The sequence below is a fragment of the Pantherophis guttatus genome, chromosome 3 (genome assembly GCF_059756535.1).
Source record: "Pantherophis guttatus breed Tessera chromosome 3, ASM5975653v1, whole genome shotgun sequence".
Classification (NCBI taxonomy): Eukaryota; Metazoa; Chordata; class Lepidosauria; order Squamata; family Colubridae; genus Pantherophis; species Pantherophis guttatus.
The window spans coordinates 53,721,176-53,735,330 of NC_142065.1; the positions used below are offsets into that span (position 1 = coordinate 53,721,176).

The following is a 14,155-nucleotide window of genomic DNA, read 5'->3' on the forward strand; positions in this document are numbered from 1 at the left end:
TTTTGGGGATCAACTTTGTCAATCAACTTTGGGGGGATAGGCTTTCAAGGTAAGAGCTAGATCCTCAAGAGCTGCTTTGTCTGAGTACCCCATTATTTTCAGCGTTGCATGTATTCTGGTGGAACAGCTGCATGTGAAAAAAGTGGAAGTCTGTTACCTTCAAATAAAAATGGATTCTCCTAGTCTCAAGAAGGCTCTACTTTAATTCTTGTGTCTCGGCCAGGAAAGATCTGGAAAGTTGCCTCCAGTGGGATGAAGGAGTTCTAAGTTACATGAAGGATTTTACAACTGTTTCATATGTTAACAAAGATTGCCTGCTTGGTGAGGCTCCAACAAACTTAATTCGAGGGAATATTTTACCTAGATTGTGCTGTGTAATGAACTGTGAGAGACGACCTATTCTCAAATAATGAAATAAGCATGTATTTGGGGAAGAATAAAAACTCCTGGGCTATTAAACCTGCACTAAAACACTGTTTATTACTGTATGTCGAATGAAAGAGGCTTTTGTAATACCGGAAGTCTACTGTTATACAAATTCACTTTAAAATTCCAGTAAGTATTACAAATTCACTAACTGACTTGGATCTAGGGCTTATAGGAAACATATGAAGTATTTCTGCATGGAGAGCTAATACTGAACTCTTTGATAGAGTTTAGAGGTGAGGATGGAAGTTGCTGAGGACTGGAAAAACCTCCTGGGTTTTAGCCTCCCTCCATCCAGTTATGGAAGCTCACCAAGTGACTTTAGACCTTTGACTCAACCTACCTCACAGGACTGCTGCTGTTAAAAAAATATATGGAGGAATGGGTCTCAAATGTTCTGAGTGAAGCTCTCAACCTCAGCTACTTTAAGATGTATGAAATCAACTCCCAGAATTTCCCTGTCAGAATGCTAAGCTGGTGAATTCTGGGAGTTGAGGTCCAGGCAGTTTAAAGTTTATGCTATTGAAAAACACCGACTTAGAAGAAAGATGGGATAAGAATAAAGGAGAATATTTGTACTTCAGGATTGGAATGGAGGGTCCTTAGTGGTCTCTGAGCTTGCTTGCTTTCTTGCAGATGGTTCATTACCCAAATTAGGTAACATCATTAGTGCTGAATGTCTATGGAGATTCTCAGTCATCCAGATCATGGTTGTCCTAAAGTGCTTTTTCAAAAGGCAACTGGACTTTCTGGTTTTTGTTTGAAGGTGTTTTGCTTCTCATCCAAGAAGCTTCTTGGATGAGAAGTGAAACACCTTCAAAGAAAAACCAGAAAGTCCAGTTGCCTCTTGAAAAAACACCTTTGATTTCAGTGTTGGGATAAGAGTCTGAGAACAAAATACAAACAATAAGATATTTTGCAACCTAAATATCTCTCTTTGGAGTAATTAAGAACCCCAGATTGTTACACATATGCAAATGCTGAATATGGTATGTGGTTTGCAGTATTACCAGGATTGATGTTTTTGCATATATGATCCAAGATCATCTTATTAATTGCATCATAGGGTAGATAAGAGGTTCTCACAATTGTATTTCATAGTGATAAATCCAAAAGAATCCACGTCACAAATTCCCATGCTTTAGACAGATCCACACAACAACCTTACCTTGGGGTGAAGAAGACCACTATCTGTTTGCAGAAAACATTTCTGTGTGCTATCACCGCTGTAGCATTTTCTAGCCATGGCTGAGGCAACCTGGGAATGTCTTGGGAAGTGTTTTTTTTTTCTCTCTCTCTGTTCTCATGCTTCAGAAGCTGTATGCTGGCATTGTATAATGTGCTGAAGTGACATGATCTGTGTTGGCAATTGATTCTTCTAGTTTCCTGTGAGACCGTCCCTTCCATCTGGTTCCTGACCTGTATTTCTATCCCTCAGCTGTGAGGGAGATCAGAACCCTGGCCACCACAGCCACTTGCCCTCTTCCTCCCTTTTTAAACCACTTGGTTGTCTGGTTACCCAAGAGAATATGAAGCTTTCCGGCTGAAATGGACTAGGAAGCCCTGAAATTGATTAGGATGTCCTTGGCTTAATGCATATAACTGGAAGTCTTACAGAAATAACTCATCTAAAGCTTGCCTGACTGGGAATGTCCTTCCCAATAGCTGGTTCCCCCAGGATCCCCAGTTCCTTATTTCTTCTTTTCACATAATATTCTTTGGGTAATTTACATCACTTACATGGATGCCCAGAACCTCCCCTTTACTGAAAATCCAGTTATTCAGTGCTACTTATCCAATGACTGTCCAAATCCAGACAACCACTAGAGAGCAGCCAAGAGTTATAAAATGTCAAGTGCTTGCTGCCATCTATTGGTCAATATAATAAATAGGCAAGCAGCTGATTCATATATTGAAAGATTTTTTTAAAAACCCAGTTGGCATTACAATGGGAAAGAAAATGTGTGTGTATGTGTGTTAGTAATGATTGTGCATGTCAATTAGAGGAGGATTTTCACATTGTTTAACAGGGCTGGAACTTCAGCTGAGAGAACAACGAGCATCTCCCTTTGAGTGTTGTGCATTCAAGCTGTGCAGAGAAGAGCACAGCACAGAATATTCTGGGTGCATAGTAAGGGCTTGCTATAAAAACAGCAAAGCCTAGGGCAGAGTGGTTTCTGCTAGCTCTGAGGCAGGAAGGGAGTTGGGTTGATGTAATCTTCCAGGGTTTTACATCCCTCTCAGTAGCATAGGTACTGAGAGGGATGTAAAACCCTGGAAGATTACATCAACCCAGCTCCCTTCCTGCCTCAGAGCCAGCAGAAACCACTCTGCTCAGTACCTATGCTGTATATAACAGGGATGTCAAACTCATGGCGTCACAGTAGCATCACGTGAAATATCGGGACTTTTTCCCTCTTTGCTAAACCAGGTGTGGGCGTGGCCAGCAGATGACACATACAGGCCAGGAGTTTGACAGCCCTGCTGTATAAGGTATTGTATGGGATGGTCAGTTTATTACATGCCTCCAAGAAGCTTCATCAGCTCTGACTGTTATGGTGGAGGATTTATACTCCAAATGACCAGACAGCTGGTCATTTGCATTCTTTTACTGTGTTGTTAAGTCACCTGGAGGTTTATCTGTATCATCAAGGTCACCTGAGTGGTGCAAACAGTTCTTGGAACTGTTGAAAGGACTGTAGATTGGAAATGATGTTGTATCCCTCCCCCTCTGTTGAGAGAGGGCTGTTCAATTTTGACATAGATGGCCTCTTTAACCCCTCTTTCAAACCTCTCTGTCCAAAATGTGAACTTTGGACACTCTTCAAAAGAGTGGCCTGTGCCTTTTAAATGCAGGTGATTTTAAACCTCCAGGTGACCTTAATGACCTGCTAAAAGAATGCAAATGACCAGCTGTTTGCAACAAGTATAAATCCTTCCATTCCCCACCATCCAGTCAGAGATGAAGAAGCTCCTTGGATGAGAAGTGAAATATCTTCAAAGAAAAACCAGAAAGTTCAGTTGCCTCTTGAAAAAGCACCTTTGGAACAACCATGACCTTGAATGACTGAAAATCTCCATAGACATTTAACTGTTGTTGAGTTCCACAGGACACCTTCCTAGCAACATGGGTAGAAATCTATTGATTTAACATGAAATTTACAAAGGAAAGGAAATTGTCACCAACCATAAGCAAAGTCTTCACTCTGGCACTATTCAGTTGGACAAACAAAAAAACCATGAAACAATGAAGAAACTCAGCCTGCTTGCTTTGTTATCTCAGATGATGAAGAGCCCTAAATAAACAAAAAGCCTGCATACTGTTTTTATGATATTTTGGCTGGATTTCAGGTGAAGGAGTAAATTGATGTTTTATACAACCAGACTAGTCATGTTGCATGGGAAAAGTCATTGTAACATCCATTCAAATATAAGCTTGTATATATGATATATTCCATGTGAAATTACATCTGCATACCATAGAAGAAACATCCTTTTTTCACTCCATGCTAGTTAATTAATTTGGAAAAAGAAATCCCATTTCAATGCTAATATTCAACGATTTTTATCTTGACCCAAATACATTCCGTACAATCAGTTTTTTGTAATTCTTTTTTCCACAGACACAAGTGGAAGAGGACTTTTGCAGACAGATTGGATTCAGAGTATTTTTTAAAGCAGCAGGCCAAAGAATTTCTTTAGACAATCAGAAATTGTCTGCCTAATCCATTTGACAATTTCAGTACCTCTATTTGCACTGACACAAGCAAACATAGTGTTTGTGCTATGCTTTTGTGACTCAGGACCACAGTCTGTTAGTTCGGTAATGAAAACATTCCAAATAGCGTAGGAACTTGTATTGCGAGTAGTTCTAATCTGTCAAGAACACTTTTCCCCCTTGCATTGAAATTCTTTAAAGAGTATGACATCTTAGATCTGACATTCAGTCTGAAGTATTGCTTTTCTAGGTGTTGGCTAATTGGGTATAATTAGCAGGGTCATTATGAAGTAAGCAGTGGATTGAATCATATGCAATCTGATTTTTAACGATTTGAGCAAAATGGAATGAATGCTTTCCATCCTGAGTCACCAACCTTCATTAAAACCATCCTTGCCCTGCTTTCAAATGGAGAGAACTCTTCTGAATAGGGCAGTGAGACTATATTCAACACAATTAGTACCATGAGTTGATTGTGCCTCATGCTTCACTGCCTATCTGGGAACTGAATTAAGATATAGTTTCTGGTAGTTTGTTGAATCAGCACAGTTGACCAACTTCATCTATCTCTTTAAAACATAGCACATATTTTTCAAATACTTGTGTTACAATTCCATAAGTTTTAGTTAGGTTTGGGTTGTTTTGATTTATTATGCTGTGTGAACAGTTATTTTATTTATTAAATTTGTATGGCCACCACCTTGACACATAATTCTGGGTAGCTAACAATCAAATCAAAAGTATAAAAAATATGTATTAAAAAAGCAATATAAAGCAACATTAGTGATCATGAGTAGATCCTTACAGTTTTTGCCATGGTTTAAAATGCAACTTCTGAAACAGTTTGTGTGTCTCCTTTTTCCCCACTAACTTTAAACGGGGCCAGGTCCATTCTCTACTTTTCCTACTTTAGAAAAGGATCTCTTTCTCTTAAGGTAAAGTTTTTCAGTTTGAGTTGTGATTCTAAATATAGTTACAACATTTTCATGTTTTATTTTTACCTTTAGCCAATTTAGATGGCCTATGAATGGAACAGCAGTGTATCAATAATAAAGAATATTCAGTTGTCCATTTGTTCAAGTTACATGGCTATCTAAATGAATATATTGTTGTCCTTTCCTCCAGAAGACTAATGATCAATATGTGATACATTTCAGAGCAGGATCCATACAAATGTGCATCTAGGTTCCCTGTACCCACACTGATTTGCAGAAACTGAATCTTTCTATGCTGCTTAAAGATAAAATTCTCTGGACTATCATCACATATCACAGAACAGCTCAGGCAGTGTAGTTTTAATGTCACTAGTAAAATCCCTTTGGTTGCTTAACTATATGTTGACCTCAGCTGTATCCCTACGGCCATAAATTCTAAATTATTGTAAGAGCAAGTTGGCAACTTCCAAATTGCCTTCCCTAAAGAATTGCATCATAGCGTGAAGCTATTCTGTTACAAACATCCTTTAGCACTTATGCACACAGTGGAACTGCAAATATACAACCTTCCATTTTCAATGAATTTGCATTCAATTTCAGATCTTAAATTAAGGTTACAGCAGGGTTCCCCAACCCCTGGTCCATAGACAGGCACTGGGGTGTGGCATGCCAGAAACCGGGCCATGCAAACAAGCGAAACCCCATCCACAGGATGCAGACAGCATGTGAAACCACGTCCCCTCCAGTCCGCAGAAAAACCTCTGTCCCCAGAACCAATCCTTGGTGCCCAAAAAGTTGGGGGCCGCTTGGTTACAGTAATGAGAATTAATCCATGTTTGGGTAAACTGATGGCATTTACATTGTACTACAGTTCATGTGTAGCTATGAGGTATTCGGTGAAGAATCCAGTTAGTACCCAGGGTCTTTTCAACAAGTGGCCAAGTCCAGGATTTCATACATAGGCAATGAAGTTGAACAGAAGTCTTGTATTTTGCTACTGTATCACTTTAGTTATTGTCTTCAGCCCAGATGTTTTAAAGAGAGTAATATACCTCTTGGAAGTGCCAAATACATGTACAGAACTCCCAAATAGAGAAACATACTTTCCTCTGCAAACTCCGCAAACAAGTTTGTGGCTCAGTGTAGGGCACAAAGCCAGCCAAAGGTTCACAGTTCTGAAAAGCTTGAGTACAAAGATGGTTAATTCTTTAGTACTGAGGACCCCTCAGCTTCCATGGTTATGAAGGAGAGGAGTTTCATTCAAACCTACATCAATCTGAGTTGGAAAGCACTGATAATCATTCCTTCTGGGCAACTGTTAAAGCAGGGTTAAGCCTTTTGTGGTCTCACAGCCACACAAAATTTCCAGACTCTTTTCTCTCTGTGTTTATGTATTCTTTAAAATCCTCCTGACTGCACTGCCGAATTTAACATTTCCATCATTTTGAGACAGGAAGCCCTTGAAAACAGTACTATAAAAATAAAACTAGGCTAACATTGATTTCTTTCTTACTTTCTTTCTTTTTTTAAAGGTACACTCCAACCTCCACCTCAGCCCCAAACTCAAGTAGTTTCAGTTCAATCCATTGCATATCATGGCCCATTCACTTTGCATAACCACCCTACCCTTTGGAGTCATCTCCCGCACCCTCCAGCTCATTTAAGTGCATGAAGAAGCTTTCTGCCAAAGGTTTTCAGCCCTATTAAAAGGGGCCAGATATTGAAAACCTAATAATCTTTTCCCATAATTCAGTTATATTGTATTACCCTTATGGAAAACCTCTGTGCTGAGTTATACTGCTGAGAACTAGTCCGTTATTGATTGCTTTAGCTTCTGACAGCTCCCAAAGGCGTAGAAAGATATTTTTCCACATCTGCCCCAGGAGTTTATATCATGGACAGATACCTGTTTTTGGATGGATGTGCTCTGCCAATGCACAGTACTGTAGGTTTCTCCAATAATATGCCTTTACTTTTTAATTATTCATCTATTTGGTTTTGATTGTCTCTTCCCTACCCCAGCATTTGCACCAGAACCTTACTAAAAATATTTGTGTGGCATTTTATTCTTGTTGATTCTTTGATATGAGGATTGAAGCTGTGCGGTATTACAGAGTAGATATGAGCAATGGACGAATTTCATATTCAAACAGTTTCAGAATCCCAAGTCAATACTATCAGAGACTAATATCTTGTTATTGTTTAATTTATCACTTCATCCTGAAAACTTCCATTGCTTTGCAATTTGTGATTGTCCCCATTCCCCTTTATTACCTGAAAAACAAAACAAGTTGGAGTGAGTATCTCCTTAGTAACCCCTGTCCTAAAGACAAATTTTAAAGCTCCCATTCATTTATCTGTCATCAGTGAGTACCTGATGGAGTTTTGTGGCCGCCATGGTCCTACTGATTCTGCAAGAGAGTATTTGCTCCAAGGTATCCTTTTAAATAATTTTCTCTTCCATGTACTTCAGTTCTTTGTCTTTACTGTTTTAAAACAGATCCATGCCTAAGTGTCCTTTTTCAAGGGGAGACTATAAAGAATTGAGGCAAATGGAGATGGCAGAAAATAAATCTATAGACATTATTGATACATTAAAAATTAATCACTAGGAAAAGAGAGGCAAAACACTTTCATATAATTTAAATATCACCAATTCAGTTAAATATTTATTTTAAGTTTTCAATATTTAGCTGCCATATTCCTGGCAGCTAATAGCTGAAGCAGGTATTTGCATTGATTTTATGTATATGTCTTAGGAAATATATACAATAAACCTGTAGCAGTCCTATGATTTTTCCAGTTTCTTTAAATACTTTCAGCCAAAACGATTGTCTCATTGGGTCCTATAATTAAAGATGGCAAAATATTCTAATTTATCTACATCTCCACCAATACAGTCCAGGAGGTTTACACAATTCCATATATAAATTTATGATATAGTTGTACTTGGAATATTGTGTGTAGTTCTAGTCATTGTACAGTGTCAACAATCTAATTGCAAAGCTGTTAAAAATTCAGGCAAGGACAACTAAAGTGATTAGGAAGCGAGGGAAGTTTTCCTGTGAGAGAAGACTACAATGTTGGGAACTTTTCAGTTAAGGAAAAAGGAATCATGATAACGTTTTTTAAAAAAACATGGGAAGAAAATTCTTCCCTAGTCAGGGCAGATTCCCAGATTTATGGACTTCATTTCTTATAACTCCTCAGCTAAACTGGCTATTACTGACAATTCTGAGAATTGAAGTCTTCCGGAAGGCGCCCAGTTTGGAGACTGTGGAGGGTGGAGGTTTTTTTTCCTCGTCTCCCCAATATTACAGCAAGAGGAAACCATATGTATGATTTGGATGAGAATATTAGTGAATCAAATTTAGAAAGTCTCCAAGAAAGAATGTTTGATCACAGACCAATGAAACAAAAGGATTTGGGGAAGAAAAGATGAAACACCTTCATTTCTTAGCCTAATTCTGTGTGGAACTCGGGAAATGCCTCAAAATGAACAGTGTTAGAATCATCATGTCTGATGCTTAAAAAGAAAGATGTCTGCAAAATGACAGAAATACCCTTAAACAAGTCTCTGAACATAGATTTCAGCTATTGTGGACTAAAATTTTATGTAAATCACTACCAGGAAAATAAAAATGGATAAATACTATATGATTGAAAGAAGAATATATAATAGCTTTAATGAGAAAGTGACTTTCAGTTTATCTCTTCATATATCCCTGGAACTAGTTACGAAAATAGTAGAGCAGGAAGAACTCCAAATGGTGAACTATTCTCACATTCTCAATTCTTCTTAATCGCATCTAGTTCAGATAGGCTTTACAAGCCTTGATGTAGAAATATATTAGTAATTTGATTGTTTTAATGCTGTCTAGTAGTGCTAAATCAACTTGGTAGTCTTTTGATATAAATTTTGCTTTTTTTAACTGTAACAGATTTGTGTTCTAAGAAAAGGAAAGGAAGACACTTTTTGCCTCAGAGAGTGAAATACTGTAGACATAAATGCTGTGCATGTAAATCCCCAAGAGATTCATCTCAAAAGAAGTGTAGCAATATAGTTTTTAAAAAATCCTAAACTCTGCTATGAACCACTAAATTATTAGCTAAAATAAAAGTATACACATGGGGGTCATTCCATGTCAAGTGGTCTGGGATTTCCAGCCTGACCATCATGGATTTCAATGAAATTTGGTGTGAACATGCACACATGTCCCCAATGAACATTGGTAACCAGAGTTTTTACTTGGAGTTGGGGTTTTTTTCTGGAATGCTGACATTGATATGGAATGACCCATGGGCTTGTTTACTATAAAGTAATTCCTTACCATTCATTGAAACTAAATATATGGATGTCCTCCTAGCTGCAGTGATTGGCTATTAAGTGGCCCAGAAGACTTTTCTCCTATTCCTGAGGATGCCTAAAATTCCTAAGAATGCCTGAACAATTCTACCAGCATGTATTCTGTAGTTGGTCCTACGTCCGTGAGAGTAAAAGAGGTTGCAGGAGGAGCCAAGGTGAGAATGTGTAGCACATCTATTCAAGATATAATATTCATAATATAATAAAAATGCAAAATTCAACAGAGAGAGGCTATGAATGTAAATTCCAATCTATAATGTATAATCCACAGCCATAATAGATGGCAATGATAAATTACATTTGATATAGGAGCCCTGTAGTGGCAAATAAACTCAGTGTTTGGCCTTTTAACATACGTAAAAGCAGAAGTCCATTTGTTTTGGCACGCCCTCTGTGTTCTGCTTAGAACTTTATTATATTGTGATTGTATTGCTGCTTCCAGTTTTGTATTGATTATATGGGGTCTCCCAGCTCTTTTTAGCTTTTAGGATGTGCAGATGTAAATGCCCACCTCGTAGGGTCAGGGCACTGATTTTCTGATATTTAGTCTTATGGGAGGTACTTAATATCTCTGATTCTCCAAATTGGTCAGAATTGGTAAATAGCAGACAGTTTTGGGAACCATTTTCTAGTGAAAATAGAATGAATCTATTAGAATATTTTGTACGTTTAGTATGTTTTGTACCTTTGTTTGGATCATCTTTACTGAAAACAAATAGTTATAATTGGAAAAGTACAGAAAGGGGCAAACAAAATTGCATTTTTAAATATAAATAATGGGGCACATCAAATCTTTCTGAATACCCTTTCTAAAATCAAATCATAGTTCTAAAAACAATACATTTCACAATTTGAAAGAACAAATTAAATATTATAGGCTATGGAATGAGATGAGATGTTTCTCATAGATTTGTTATAATAAGATGTATTAATGGCCATATAGATCATTTAGAAGTTTAGAAAAGGCTTTTCCAGTTTGGTGTCTTCCAAATGTGTTGGATTCAATTCGTATCAGTCCCAATTTGCGTATCTATAAGTGATGGATTACATTCAAACAGGTTTAAATCTATGACAACCCAATTCTATTTTGAATTATTTATTTGGGAGTCAAGTACATCTCATATGTACTTGAGACTTATTCCCAGCTAAGTATTTATAGCATCATAGTCTGATAAACCTTGTTGTAGGTCCTATAGTAGTAGATGCTACATGCTTAATACTATTCAGAATCAGAATAGAGCTGGAAGGGACCCTGCTCAAGCAGAAGACCCTATACTATTTTAGTCAAGTGACTGTCCAGTCTCTTCTTAAAAACCTCCAGTGATGAAGCACCCACAACTTCTGACAGCAAGTTGTTCTACTGGTTAATTGTCCTCACTGTTAGGAAGTTTCTCCTTAATTCCAGATTGCTCCTTTCCTTGATTAGTTTCCATCCATTGTTTCTTGTCCTGCCTTCTGGTGCTTTGGAAAATAAGTTGGCCCCCTCCTCTTTGTGGCAGCCTCTCAAATACTAGAATACTGCAATCGTGTGTCCCCCATCCCCCTCTAGACTGGCCAAACCCACATCCTGCAACCATACTGAACTGCTGAGTATCACAAGGAAAACAAACTAACCAGGGTTATCCAATATGGGCTGCGAACATCTAAATGACCTCCGGATGTTAGGTGTCATGCCCCTGTTGGAGTCTGACTCTGAGATGGAAGAGGAACATCTGACAGAGAGCGAGAGAGCGACTCCATTGGCTGTGGAGGAAACCGGGGAAGGGCAAAGTCAGGCTGGGCAGAGCAGGGGAGAGTTAGAACAAGGGAGAGGGGGATCTGATGAAGACCAAAGCCCACCCCCTCCTCATCCTAGGACACACAGAGAAGAGAGCAACGTGGGTTGCGTGGCTTACGAGGGAGGAAAGGGCCTCGATCCCCTTCACAAGATACACCTGGAGCTGGAGTTTAAAAGGAGAGGCAAATGGGAGGGATGGTTGTCGGGAACAAACACTGAGTTCATCTTGTGTTTATCTGAGTTCCTGGCATCCTACCAACTGGTTTGATTTACTGCCGTGCTACTTCACTTCTGGAATTCCTTATCTTGCTTGCCCTGCCAGATTAATTGCCTTATCTTGCCCTGTTGGATTTATGGTTGGGAGCTATGTCTGCTAACAGGTTTGTGAAATAGTTTTTCTCCAAACCAGAGAGTAAAGGGATGTTGGGAGCAAAGTTTGGAGCTAATAAAGGGACTAGTACTTATTTTCTGTCTTTGTGCCAGGCCCCGGGTCATCACAGTAGGAGAGAAAGAGAGAATAACTGTAAAATAAGTCAAACATCTTCATGTTTGGTTTACGTATTCCTGGAAATTTCTAGCTGACATTTGGCTGGGAATGTGGTGATCTGGCAAGGGAATGCTTATAAGGCTAGCCTGATAGTATCTTCCATATTATGTAAGATATGATACAGAACAGAGATTTTTCCCTTGTCTACTTCTTTTTATACTCAAAGTATATGAAGATTTGTGTGAACAAGATACACTCTGATGGGACTTTGTAGGAGCACCTGAAATATATACTATATTTATGTGTGTGCATGTGTGTATTTCTTGCTGTTTTTAATAGGGTAAGGAAGGACAGAGTAAACTTCTATGTTTAAATGCCTATTTTTGCCATTTTTATTGACTTGTGTTGTTTTTGATGAGAGGAGTTATGGGTTAAAGTTTCAGTGTTTAAAATACAGGATTAGATTCAGAAATCCTCTGTCTCCACAATTCATTAAACTCTCTTCAGCTCAAATTTACGGTACATTTTTAAATTGGAAGAGTACCTTTAAAAAAACCCACTTTTTTGAAGATCCATAAAGTTTGCATGGTTCAATTTTTCTGATTTCCTTTTCTTTTCCTCAAGGGAGGTATCAGGGGGTATTTTGATGTTTAACATTCATAAGTCCTCTGATATATTTATTTCAAAGCACTTCAGATGCATTATCTAGTTCTAATCTTTGCAGCAACCCTGTAAGCTGTTTCTGCCTTAACTTTCTTTGGTATAAGAGAGAGGAAGAAAAGAAAAATACTTCCTTTCAAGATTCTGTTATTATAACCTATATCAATAACACAAAGTTTCAGTATTTCTTGTGAAGTCTGTTTCCTGATCTGGTCTATTTTAGGGCTGACGCTATTTAGAGAAGTTACCTGAGTTTAATTTTTGGACATTTCAAAGAGAACCATAGAAATCAGTGCAGTAGTATTTCTGTGAAACAAGCAAAGTATATACTTCCCTTGGAACTTGATATTTCTTGTATTTGTAATCTTCATGGGTCAGACTTGGATTAAATATAGAGGAGCATCTGATTTTGTCACCAACTGTTCTTACCAGTTGACAGGTTTTATCTCTTATTATTACAGATACTCTGGCCACATGGGGAGAGGGAAAGCACAAAGGAATTAATAGTAAAGCAAAGAAATGATCTTTAAAAGTTTTCCTTTGTTCCCAAGACTTCCAGTCTTCATTTCCATGTGATATATTAAGTCAGGCCATAGCATATACTGGGCTGCATGGCACAGATGCAGATAGGCTGAAAGCACTGTTACAGGAGAAAGTGCTTGGCTAAAGGGAGAGTCTCATTAATGAGAAGTCCTTGAGGGAGTAATAAGCACAGCTACAGTCCTCTTTCAAGTTTGGTTTCTGAATAGAAGCAAAAGGTTGAGATCCTAGCATGCCTATGGGATCCCTGACAAATTATCCAGCCTAAATTTCTTTCTCTTTAGTACAGAGGAATCTGGATGAAAGCAGGGTGATTTATCCTATGAGGATGTCCCAGATTGTGTTTTCCTGGGGCAATTGAGAATGCCAAGCATGTTATGAGGGCTCTGCTTTTGGAATTACTATTTCTTTACAATTGAAAAACAGACACCAGAAGTCTGTTTGAATTTTTTTTTCTAACACAAAGAAATATTAAAAGGAAGGGGCTAATTTGTCTCAGTTTTTAGCATCAGAAGCCTTTAAACAGAATCCCCCAAGGATACTCAGGTTTCCTTCTGCATTCTTCAAGAGATACCAATCCCTTCCATCTATTGCATAGGACCACATGTGCTGTCAAGGCAAAACAGATAACTTGAAATGTGCTTTCTTGGTTTTTATTAGTGTAGCTACTATTCCAGCATGAAGAGTATTTCAGTTGTAAAACCAGTAGGAGGGGGAAGGTTCTTGTTGCTTAGCATTAATAAATGCAGAAATAAGAATACCTTGCTGCGTAGAAGAAATTGCATCCCAGAATATTTTTAGTTTTCTGAATAAATTTGGTGATCCTGATTAATCACAGATCCTGGCTTTCTTGGGCTTAAGCTTCTTGAAAAGCATTCTGAATAAACAGGAAATAAAGTAGAATGTAAGTGTCACATTTGGGAGACTTGAATTTTGGCAGTCTTGCTTTGTCATGAAACCTTGGGTGGTCAGAGACAATCTCTTTTCATTTAATCCATCTTGTGGACTTTGTAAAGATAGTAAGGAGGATGATACCGTGTAGCCATAAACGGCTGTGGAAGGGTGGGAAGGGCAAGAGATGTCATGAAACATGTTATGTGTCATTATATATGATATTAGAAATTGCCTCATTGCAATAAGGGCAGCAAAACCAGTTTGATTTAGTGGTTAAGGCACCAGGCTAGAAACCAGGAAACTCAGTTCTAGTCCTGCTTTAGGTTTGAAAGCTAGATAGGTAACTTTGGAT

General features: G+C 38.2%; 1 protein-coding gene across 2 annotated transcripts in view; it reads left to right on the top strand.

Annotated features, from left to right (window-relative positions):
- Positions 1 to 14,155, top strand: part of CPNE5 (copine 5) — a 137,105-nt gene that overhangs the window by 1,164 nt on the left and 121,786 nt on the right. The window lies entirely within an intron of this gene.